Source organism: Echinops telfairi, unplaced genomic scaffold (assembly GCF_000313985.2).
Source record: "Echinops telfairi isolate 266 unplaced genomic scaffold, ASM31398v2 ScPeMD7_60;HRSCAF=208, whole genome shotgun sequence".
NCBI classification, from domain to species: domain Eukaryota; kingdom Metazoa; phylum Chordata; class Mammalia; order Afrosoricida; family Tenrecidae; genus Echinops; species Echinops telfairi.
Genome location: NW_022103958.1, coordinates 45,119,725 through 45,132,015, shown reverse-complemented (window position 1 = coordinate 45,132,015; position 12,291 = coordinate 45,119,725). Strand labels below are relative to the sequence as shown.

Sequence of the window (12,291 nt, the reverse complement as noted above, 5' to 3'; positions counted from 1 at the left end):
TACAAGAAATGAACAGTTAAATTATAAAGCACTACAAATGGCTCAGTGCAATTCACTCCCATGAGAGAGAGTTGTGTGAGACTAGCAGTCCTTCAAGTCCCGTCTGCTGCCAGTTCTCCCTCTATTTATAGAGAGAGCGAAGCTATCTCAGCACAGCCGCCAATCACAAGGCAGATCACCAACTGTCAACTAACCACCAGTCCCAACTGTCAGTCCCCAGCTCCAGAGATGTCTTAAAGGGACCTCAACTTACAGCGACACAGTCCACAGGCTAGGCATCCCACAGGTAATGTAGCCTATAAATTGAGGCACAGAACAAGCAAGGCAGCCGCACACTGATCCAATGATCAAAGAGCGAGAGACAAGAAAGGCGAGACTCACCAAGGCATTTATCTCTCTGCCCTTCAGTTAATCCCACTTGTGTTTATCAGCCAGGCTGGCACAATAAACTATCTCAAGTTGTTACCGTTGCTAGGTGTGGTCCAGTTGACTCTGACTCATGTCAACCCTATGTACAAGAGAAGGTAACATCGACAAGTCCTGCATGCTGTGCGCACTATTGTTGTTATGTGTGAGCCCGTGGTTGCAGCCTCCGTGTCAAACCATCTCGTTGAGGGTTTTCCTCTTTCTTTGCTCACCCTCTACTTCAGCAAGCATGATGTCCTTTCCAGTGACCAGTCTCTCTTGATGACACGTCTAAAGTACATGAGACAAAGTCTGGAGCATCCTGCTTGTACTTTTTCCAAGATAGATGTCTCTTCTCGTAGCAGTCTTCAGTAATCTTCGCCAACATCATTATTCAAATGCATCAGTGCTCTGTGGTCTTCCTTATTCATTGTTCAACTTTCATTTGCCTAAGAGGCATTTGAAAGTAGCAAGACTTGGGTTGGGCACACTAGTCCTCAAACTGACATCTTTGCTTGGTAACAATTTAGAGAGCGCCTCTTCAGAAGCTTTGCCTACTGACTGCTGCCCCCATAGCATTGATTGTAGATCCAAGTAAACTGCAAGCCTTGCCAATGTCAGTCTTCTTTATCATGAAACGAGTTGGCACCACATGTTTAGATGTAGAGCTTATAGAATCAAAGTCTCAAGGAATTCAGTCTGAAAAGATGTGTCAGCTATTGGAAAAGCTAATCTGTAGAAAGTCAAATCTCATGAGCCCCCAATAAAATGATTTAATAAAAAAGAAAGTAAAATCCAAATTAGAGCTCATGAGATAGGGCAGAGGTACACTGGGACTCCAGGAATAGAAAAGCCTATTGATCACTTTCTAAGATAACTGCTATTTTGAAGTCTTGGTTTCTTTTATTTATCCAGATTTCTTGACACACCCTTAACTCACCTTAGTTATTTCTGTTGTTGGTGTTGGTTTTTACCTTGCCCTGATGATCACCCTTTCTAAAGCCAGCAGATGAAGAAATCCAGTACCACCATCCTTACAAAGCTCAGATGCTGTGCTCAAGCTTGAGTCTGGAACCCTTTAAGGAAGGAGCTCTCACTTAACTGTGGGTACCACACTGGTCCTCTCCCACACCCAAGCACATCTGGTGAACTGGGCACCCTTCTCATTATATGTGTCAGGTGACAGTGGTGGGCAGGGGAAATCTGAAAGCAGCCACTGTACACAGGAAGAAATGACAGACCACTCAGGATGGAATAGATATTTTCATAAATTGAATTATATGCCCCCCACCAACCATTTGTCAACTTGGCTAGGCGTGCTTCTCAGTGATATGGGAGTTATGTAAGGATAGGACTTGACAGTTATGTAATGATATACTCATTCCTGTGATGCATTATCATGCAATGTACCTCCATTTATTGAATTGTTTTAAATTTTGACCTCTCCGTGTTAATGGGAGCCCTGGTGCCTCTTGCCTGGCCCCTCAGGCAAGCACCAGACTGCTAACTACAAGGTTGGCAGGTCAAGCCCACAAGCTGCTTGCTCTTTTGGAGAAAGATGAAGCTATTTGCTCTTATAAAGATATACAGACTCAATTGGGGGTCATGGGGAGGAGACCAGCCAGTCAGGGTGCAGTGTAGCAACGATGAATCATACAACTTTCCTCTAGTTCCTAAATGCTTCCACCCTACCCACTATCATGATCCTAATTCTGCCTTACAAATCTGGCTAGACCAGAGGTTGTGCACTGTTACAGATAGGAACTGGATACACAAAGAATCCAGGGCAGATGATCCCTTCAGGACCAGTGCTGAGAGTAGTGATACCGGAGGGTGGAGGGAGGGTGGGGTGGAAAGGGGGAACCGATTAAAAGGATCTACATATAACTTCCTCCCTGGGGGGTGGACAACAGAAAAGTGAGGGAAGGGAAATGTCAGACAGTGCAAGATATGACAAAATAATAATTTATAAATTATCAAGGGTTCATAAGGGAGGGGGGATTGGGGAGGGAGAGGAAAAAATGAGGAGCTGATGCCAGATGCTTAAGTGGAGAGCAAATGTTTTGAGAATGATGAGAACAATTAATGTACAAATATGCTTTACATAATTGATGTATGTTTGGATTGTGATAAGAGTTGTATGAGCCCCTAATAAAATGAATTAAAAAAAAAAGCTGTAAACCCTCTGAAACTCTATATAAGGAATTTTGGACTCAATCCAATGGCATCGAGTTTGGCTTGAGTTTTATTTGTCAATAAGGCAGGGTTAGTTAATGTTGTTGAGGGTGTTTTTATGTTAATGAGGCAGGATTGAGGTGAGCTATAACACCCTTACTCAGATTGCAACCCTGATCCAGTATAGGAGGAATTTCCTTGGAGTGTTGCCTGCATCACTCTTTATTTTATAAGAGTTAAAAAGCGAGAGAAGTTTAGCAGAGAGAGGGAGGGACCTCCTACCACCAAGAAAGAAGGTCCAGAGTCCCTGTGTTGAGACCCTCCTACATGCAAGGGAAGATTGATAGAAGACAAATGGAGATTTCCAAGGAACTTTAGGTCATCCTGCTGCTGCCAGGACCTAACCTGGCCTGCACGTTTTCCCCATAATAGGTCTGTCTGAGGTAGCTAATGCTGCTATAGCAGAAATACTAAAAGTGGCTTTAGTAAGCAGAAAAGTATTCTCTCACCGTTGAGCAAGCTACAAGTCCAAATTCAATGCACCAACTCCAAGGAAGCCTTTCTCTCTGTGTTGGCTCCGGGGGCAGGCCTGTCTCCTTTAGACTCTGGGCCTAATGTTCCTTGGAAATCTCCGTTTGTCTTGGTATCAATCTTTCAAGAATGTTATATTTCGTGCTCGCTTCGGCAGCACATATACTAAAATTGGAACGATACAGAGAAGATTAGCATGGCCCCTGCGCAAGGATGACACGCAAATTCGTGAAGCGTTCCATATTTTAAAAAAAAAGAATGTTATATTTCTTGTGTCAAGGATGTTATGTTCCTTGGCTTCTTGTTTGTGAGGATGGGACGTTTGTCAGGACTGTGGTCAGCATCAACCCTTGAGGTAACTTGCAGGGCCTGAATCAACCATGACCTCATTTATCCAGCCAACGTGTCACAAGCCAGCAGTCCCAGTACTGTCCGGTCACTGAAATCAGTGAAGTGTAACATGGGATTGGCTGGTCTTTATCTTAATAATGAGGGAAGGAAAGAAGGAGTTTGAGAAGATGCGGTTTACAAAATTAAGGTAATCTGGGAGCTTGGGGAAGGAATAGATCCCTTCAATATTGAATGGCTGTAATATCAGTAAACCCAAAATAGAATGCTGGCGAGGCAAGTATGACTTTCCAACCCCATTTCATTGCTGTATTTATGAACTAGGATGCTTAAAAGAAAAATCAAACAGGGAGGCTACTTATCCTGAGAAGTAAATGACCCAAGGATTAACCTCTACTGAGGTATTTACCAAGTTTCCTTGATGCCTGAATCAGAGACCCTGCCAGTAACCAATGGTGAGTCTTGGTCTGATCTCGAGGTAAGGGAGGGGAAGGGCAGAGAGGAAGTTCAATACACCACCTAGTATGACAATGGTTCATCTCTGTTGACAAACTCTTTAAAATGGCTGGAGTAATTATTAGAAAGCCCAACATGGACCCTGCTTTTAATTGCCTTTTAAAGACTTTGAGGAGAGAGCAATACAGAATACAGAGTCACTGATAAAAATTTGGATAAGGCTGATCTTTGGTGGAAACTCCTGGAGTGGTTTCCTGTTGAACAAGAATAGAGGGTGGCCAGCTCTAGAGAATTTTTGGTCCTGAGATCATTGCTATTTCAGCACACCCTAGGCAATAAGAGTTTTCTGCCCATTGTTAAGCAATCCTGACTTTGCGTTAGGACTGAGCAGCATGTGAAGGTATTTATTGAATTATTATGAATGAAGTTAGATATTTAGCTCTGCAAAACAATAAGGTTATTGTTAATTGATTATGAATTCATTCGAACTCATGATGACCCCATTACTACTCAGCGAGTCTGTCTTCAGAGGAGCCTACCCATGGGTTCAACCTGCCCCTTTTTTAGCTAGTTGAGCACTTAACCATTTGTGCCACCTAGGAACTGGTGATAAGCTTGAAGGCCCTAAAATGCTTGGTTGAGTCCTCAGGTCAACTATAAACATTCCGAACATTGATCTGGGCCTTTGTATGGCCAGCAGGAGAGGAGAGTATGTCCTGTGAATGGGATTATAAACGTTCTAATAATCTGCCTGTGCTAGATCAGGTTGACTAGAGAAACAAATCCAGAGATGTGTGTGAGAGAGCTTTATATTAAAGATATATTGCAATTGCATATTGTATATTGAGAAAACATACTAGCCCAGGCCAGATCAAGTCTGTAAGTCCGATATTAGCCCATGTGTCCGATACTAGTCCATACATTCCCTTTAAGGCTCACACAGCACCTGCAATGATGCTGAAGGCAGGAAGATCACAGGCCAGTGGGTGGAAAGTCCTGTGGATCCAGTGGTGGTGACACATTTCTAGGGCTCTCGCTGCCATCAGTGTGGCTCCATGTGGTGTCAGAAGGAAGGTGAAATAGAGTGTGGCTTGCATTTCTGATGGCAGAATTGAGAGAGAGAGAGAGAGAGAGAGAAGTTTCCAGAATCCTCATGAGAAGGCCACTCCCACAAAAATGGATCAACTGGGCTGTGACCTGATTGACAGGCTAGACTCCACCCCTTCATTCTTTTATCAAGTTGACATGAAATTGTGTAACTACCACACTGCCATCTATATGTTTAATTCCACTGAAAAAGTATTCTTTTCAGGTTCTTTTGGCTGTGCTTCTTTGAATATGAATTTGTACAGAGACTAAACATGCAGGTTTGAGATTCACTGGGCTTCCATTTCTATAAAATAGCATACATATTTAGAGTAAATGGCAGGGGGGCATATCTGACCTCCTCTGGCTTCACTATTGCCACAAGGCAGGGGTCAAACATATCTCCAATCTCCATCCACTTTACCTATTCCGACACCAACCATTCCTCTCATACCACTCGACATCTATGCTGTGTTCAATGATTCATTGCAGTGCTACACAGAATTCACAAACGGTTCTCCGAGCTGGTGGTGTAGTGGTTATGTGTTGGGCAGCGATCTGTGTGGTCAGCAGTTTGAAACCACAAGCAGCTCTCTACTCCCTTAAACTGTTGCAGTCTCAGAAAACCACAGGGGTCCTAAATAATGTGGCTGTAGTAATTCATTTACAGAAACACCTCTCCTCAGCCAGCAGTCTTCGATGGTCCTTAGTCTCCTAACCAGGAAGCCCACCTATCTCTTTGTCTCACAGTCCCATAGTCTCGGTACTGCTCTGTCCCACAGTCTCGTCGCTCCTCTGGTCTTGGCCTCCACCACTTCAGACAGATCTGGAACATGCTCGTCTGATCATCCTGACCTTTCTCCTCCTGCTCCTGCTTCAAAGACGACTCATCCTAAAACCGACCTATCCCCTCTATTAGTGTTTCACATACCCTATTTGCCTAGTCCCACTCAATCATTTGTTGGGAGTTATAGTTAGAAGAGCCATCTTAAGAACTTTCAATGGGTGCTATAGCAAAGTGTGATGAAATTAGATGGTGCCCCGCTGTCAGATCGAATAGCATCTGAGATCGTAAAGGCTTATTTCCAAACAAGCAGTCATCTAAGGGAGATGTCAACTAAGTCCACATGGAAGAAGCACACCAACATCTGTGACCTGAGGGTTGTAAATCATATCATCCAAAGCAGAAGGAGGAAATAGTATCAGAGCCTAAATTGTGAGATACTGGTTTGCAGAAGGCTATGGATGACAGTGGGAGCCCAAGATTCATTTGTGAGATCTATACGGGAAATAAGCCTCCAGTGATTCTCTCTAGCTATAATAGAGGCATGGGAATATATTCATTACCAAACATTGGGTGTTGGAGAGAGAACTGTAGGAGATCAAAATGATAAATCTGACTTGAATGGTTAAAACCTGGTCACTTGATTCGCCCTCTGGTACATGTTGGTCCTGCTCTGGTTTTCCACATTGTGTATGTGTTTCATATTGAAGTTTATTTCTCATGTATTTTGTCGTTATGGGTAGCCCTCTTGAATTTTTGGTATATGTTTTTCCGTATATGAAACCCAGCCTGGATGAACCGATAGAATAAGGGTTCCTGGGAATACAATAGGGGAGACAGAGGGAAAGGGAGCTGGTATCAGAGTTCAAGGAGGAAGAGGGTGTTTTGAAACTGGTTGTAGCAGTTGTACAAGACTGCTTAATGTGATTGAACTATGAAATGATACAGTATCTGTATTAGCTCCCAATATGGTTTTGAGAAAAAGAAAGAAATTTCACTCCACCACACTATTCATCGTGTATTAAGGTGCACTCGAAGATTACTAAAGGAAAATTACCGTAAAAAGGAGTGGACCCAATACCCAGTTTAAGAACAGAAAATTACCTGTGCTGCCGCTGACTCTGCGGTACCTTCCCTCAGCATAGTCCCTTCCTGGGCCACTCCTGCCAAGAGGAAACCACTGTCCTAAAATTTTTTTTTAGTATTGTGACACATACATAAGACAAATACAGTGAACCCTCGTTTATCACGGTTAATCGGTTCTAGACCCTACCGTGATAAATGAAATTCCCCGAAGTAGGATTCCTTATTTGTAAATCAAATATTTTCGTAGTTAGAGCATAGAGGAAATGAAAAAACACCCTTTAGTCACCATTACACTCATATTACCCAATTTATTAAACGAAAAAGGGAAAATACAGTAAAACATTTTGGACGTTACAATTATCATTTATTATTTATTATATTATTTATGGCATCAAGCGTGTACAGTATGAGCCAATCGGTGGCAGTAATGACAGAGCATGCGCTGTTACGCAAAAACCGCGATAGAGTGAAGCCGCGGAAATCGAAGCGCGAAGTGGCGAGGGTTCACTGTACATGGTTTAGTTTTGACTGTTTGTGCTTTTCATAGCTTTCTTAGCTTTTTTTCCCCACGATAATTACATTCACCATATTCTGCTATCATTGACAATATCTCTTTCCAAATTCGTTCATTGTCCTCAGCAGAAATTCAGTGCTGCTTAAGCATTCACTTTCCTTTTCGCCTCTCAATGCTTTCTTGGCCTTTAAAAGTCAGCCATGGGGCTGAATGAAGCTTTGCTTCATGTGTTTTCACTGTGTAATATTCCGTTGCATTAATGTATGACAAATTACATTCTATGTTGATAGGCATTGAGGTTATTTGTGTGTGTGTGTGATTCTGAATGATAGTGCAGAGAATATTTTTTGCCACGTCTCTTGGCTAGCATAAAGCAATAATTTCTCCAGGGTATATCCTGATACAGGTCAGGTATGCATGTGTTCAAGGTTCTAGGTAATGCCATGTTCTTTTCTACAGTGGTTGTAAAAACGGATCCTCCTACTTCTGAGGTATGGCAGTTGCTGATGTTCCATGTTATCTCCGACACTTACAATTGCAAACTGTCTAAGATCTGCGTGTTTGCTTGCATTTAGTGTGCTATGTAATTTGTATTTTCTTGCCTGCCCAGGTTTGCCAGCTTTGGATATATATTAATGTTTTCTTTCCTGTGAAATGCTTATTCATCAGTTTTCTCCCTTGATTCATATATATTTTTATTATCGTCTAAGTGCAAATACTTGGTTGGCTTTGTGCAGTAGAAACATCATGTCTCAGTTCATGGCTATCTTTGTGCTCGTTCACCTCGTCATGGACTTTGATAAATAGAGGATCCAAAATTTAATGTGTAAAATGTATTAATATTTCCACTTTGAATTAGCATTTTTATGTCTTGTTTAAGAATTTCTTCCTTAACCTATGCCATAAAGATATTTCTAGCTTTCTTGTTTAAAGTTCTGAAGTTCCAACGCCACCAATTATGATTTTAGGTCATTCAAAATGGTATTGTTTGTATAGTGTAACATAGGAACCTCGATTTATTTTTGCATATGGCTAACCAATTTTCTGGTGTATTCTCCCGTTAATTTGCAGTGCCAGCACTATTCTGTGTAGGTTTCCATATGTGAAGAGCCTATTTTTAGATTCCCTTTTTTTTTTTCTTTAGGCCCGCCCCGGGGTGCCCCTTCGCCCCGCCCCCGGCGCCCCCTCCCCTTTAGATTCCCTTTTGTTTGTGTTGTTCTCTTTCACTATATTTACAATTGTTCTGTGATGCTTTCACATCTATAAAAGCAAATCATTCAACCTGCTTCTTTTTCAGTAAAGCCTTGGCTGATACTTTCATTTTCTGATAGGCTTTAGAATCGAATTGTCAAGTTAAACAATAAGTCTTTAGGAGGTGGGGTTGGATATCTTTTGTGATATTAAGTTTATTCATTAACATTCTTGGCTGCAATTTAAGAAAACCAGAAAGATGTTTACCTGTGTTTTATTGACGATGCAAAGGCATTAGAATGTGTAGACCATAACAAACTGGGTAGCATTCAGAAGGATGGGAATTCCAGAACACGTCATTGTGCTCCAGCAGAAAAGGTGCCTGGATCAAGAGGCAGTGGTTCAAAGTAACAAAGGAGAACCGCCTGGTTTAAACTTAAGAAAGGTGTGTGTCAGGGTTGTATCCTTTCATCAAACTTATCCGATCTGTGTGGTGAGCAAATAATCAGAGAAGCTGGATAACCTGAAGAAGAACACAGCTCCAGGATTGGGAGAAGGCTTATTAACCATCTGTCTGTACTGTGCAACTGATACAGCCGTGCTTGATCAAAGTGAGGACTGGTAGCACTTGATGATGAAGATCAAGGATTGCACCCTTCGGTGTGGATCGCAACTCGATGTAAAGAAAACCCCAGTCCCCACAACTGGACTCATAGATAACATCATGGTAAATGGGGGGAAATTGTCAAGGAGTTTTCTTGCTTGGATCTACAATCAATGCTCCTAGAAGTAGTAGTCAAGAAATCAAATGATGCTTTGCACTGGGTAAACCTGCTGCACAAGACCTCTTTACAGTATTGAAGAACAAGGGTGTCACTTTGAGGACTGAGGTGCTGCTGACCCCACATCACAGTGTGTTCAGTCACCTCAGATGCACGTGAAAGCTGCACACTGAAGAAGGAAACCAAAGATGAACCGATGCATTGACTTAGGCGCTGGAGAAAAATATTAAAGGGACCGTGGTCTCCCAGAAGAACAAACAACTTCTCGGGGGAAGTACAACCGGGGTGTTCCTTAGACGTGAGATTGGGGAGACTTTGCCTCCCCTACCCTGGTCATGTGATCAGGAGCGACAAGTGTGTAGAAAGGGACATTATTCCTGGTAAAGGAGAAGGGAATAAAACAAGAAGGAAGATTTCCAGCAAGACAGAGCTACACAGTGGCTGCGTCGGTGGGCTCGGACATAAGAACAGTGGTGAGGAAGGTGCACAGGGGACACAGGATCACTGGGTCAGAACGACTCCGTGACACTTACCCGCAACAGCCTCATGATCGGGAGACAAGGGCCTCCGATCGTTTTTCGGGCTGTAAAAATTGAGGCCATGGAACTCTGACTTACTTTGATTCTGCCATTTTAAAGCTTATTTCACCATCTTCTAACCGCTTTTGAGACATTCATGTTTACTCTAATAGTTATTCCTTTGTACATAATTTTTCTTATTTCAAAATCGTTTCTTCTTTAATCTTCTGTCATTGGATTAATATTGCTCAGTAGGCATTTATTTATATTCATTCTGCTTGAAACTCATTCACATGTCTGAATCTGAGATCGTTTTAACCAGTCCTTGAAATTCCTAGTCATTTTCTTCTTTTGAGTTTTTTGAAGTATTATTTGATGTGTACTCACATTTGTCTCATATATATGAATTTTGTCCTTCAATACAACTTGTTTCCTCTTTAAACATTTCATACATAGTTATTTTTATAATTTATTACTCATATAACTCCAATAAATATAATCTTTGCAGCTCTTAATTTTTTATTTTATTTGGCATTCCATTGACTAACATCATACCTTATTGCCTCTTGATTTTAGTGATTTGTGATTGCGAGCTCATCTAGCCTGGTACTTTGTGAGTAGAAATGTTGAAGCCATGGTTTAAAGTGCACTCCTTCAGAGATGATTGGTGCTTGCTTCTTCTAAGTGCCTAGCTGTGGCCACTTTAGAGTGAATATTGAGCTTAAAGGTGCTTGTATTAACGATTAGAAACTGTCAATTGGGTGATGCTTTTACTTGTTCTTCCTATAGAACGTCCAGAGCGGCATGTATCCCTGATGTCTCCTTAGGCTGGGCAGAACTTTTATTTTGTGTATCCTTTAAAGATGTGACCTTCCGGCTCTGAGACTCCAGCCTTGTGTGATATTCTCCTGCCATTCGCTAACATCTAAGTGTTAAACCCGCTCTCATCAAGTTTCAGCTCCAGCATTTACTTAGCCCTCTAGATTTATGGTTTCTTGTTGTTCTGGTCACTGAATAATTTCATTTCTGTCCAAACAGCTGAGCTATATATGAAAAATGATTTTGTAACCCAGTGTTTTCACCTGGAGATGTTTCCGTGAGCATCTAGTTTACCCTATTGCTGGAAACATGTTGTGTGCTATTGTTCAAATCTTGTTCTGAAGAGCTGTTTTCCCTGTACTAAATGAATAGTAGTGTATTATATATTTGGATTACAATTTAATACCCTGAAATAACCTTACAGGTCCTGTCATCTAAAATCCTCATTTAGCAGATAAAACTGAGTCAGAGTGCCATTAAGAGATTCAGCAAAGGTCACATAGCTGAATAATGGCCAAACAGGCATTAGAACTCAGTTTTTCAACCACCGACTGAGTCTGTTTAGGAAAAGGTACCCACTGGCCTACTTCTCTTTCCTTACCTGATGACTTGGTTTTTTTGTCAGTTATCATTGAATTGGCCCCAACTCATGACCCTACTGATCTCTTAGGTCACAGATTAAATGCTACTTAGAGAACTCCTGGGGGAGGGGGGTATTTTCTACCGTGGCACTCATCACTTGCTTCATTACTCATCATACCTTCTTTTACGTTTTCCTCCTATTTTATTTTTCCCCCATCCCATCCTGTGCGCAGCTTCTAGCATGATGTCTGACCGTGAGCTACTTAGTAAGCACTTACTGAATAGAACGAAGCTCCTTGTGAGGAGCTCCTTTGGTGAGGCGCAAGGAACTGGTTGGGGCCAGGGTGTTACTCAGAGCCAATTTTTGTTCCTGAGTTATTTTCCTTATTTCTCGAAGATTTTCATTTTATACACGTTATAAATGTTCGCAACCAAAAAAATAAATAAAATAAAAATTAAATGTTAGCAACAAATTTTAATCCTAAATCTTACTGTGAAGGAAACAAATGGCAATTATTTTGTTTTTCCCCTTTTAAAATCATTTTATTGGGGGCTCGTACAACTCTTACCACAAGCCATACATACATTCATTGTGTCAAGCACATTTGTACATTTGTTGCCATCATCATTCTCAAAGCATTTGCTTTCTGCTTGAGCCCTTGGCATCAGCTCCTCATTTTTCCCCTCTCTCCCTGACTCCCTCCCTCACGAACCCTTGATAATTTATAAAGTATTATTGTTTTGTCATGACTTGAACTGTCAGACGTTTCCCTTCACCAACTTTTCTGTTGTCTGTCCCCAGGGAGGAGGTTATATGTGGATCCTTGTAATAGGTTCCCCCTTTCTACCCCACCTTCCCTCCACCCTCCCATATCACCATTCTCACTACTGGTCTTGGGTTAATCTGCCCTGTATTCCCTGTGTTTCCAGTTCCTATCTATACCAGTGTACATCCTCTGGTCTAGCTGGATTTGTAAGGTAGAATTGGGATCATGATAGTCGGTGGGGGGTGGG

The 12,291-nt window shown here is 41.8% G+C and overlaps 1 protein-coding gene and 1 non-coding gene across 2 annotated transcripts in view; both read left to right on the top strand.

Annotated features, from left to right (window-relative positions):
* Nucleotides 1-12,291, top strand: part of SYT9 (synaptotagmin 9) — a 164,607-nt gene that overhangs the window by 21,896 nt on the left and 130,420 nt on the right. The window lies entirely within an intron of this gene.
* Nucleotides 3,253-3,359, top strand: LOC115869927. Its single transcript, XR_004046442.1, has one exon. It is a non-coding gene; the product is annotated as a U6 spliceosomal RNA (small nuclear RNA).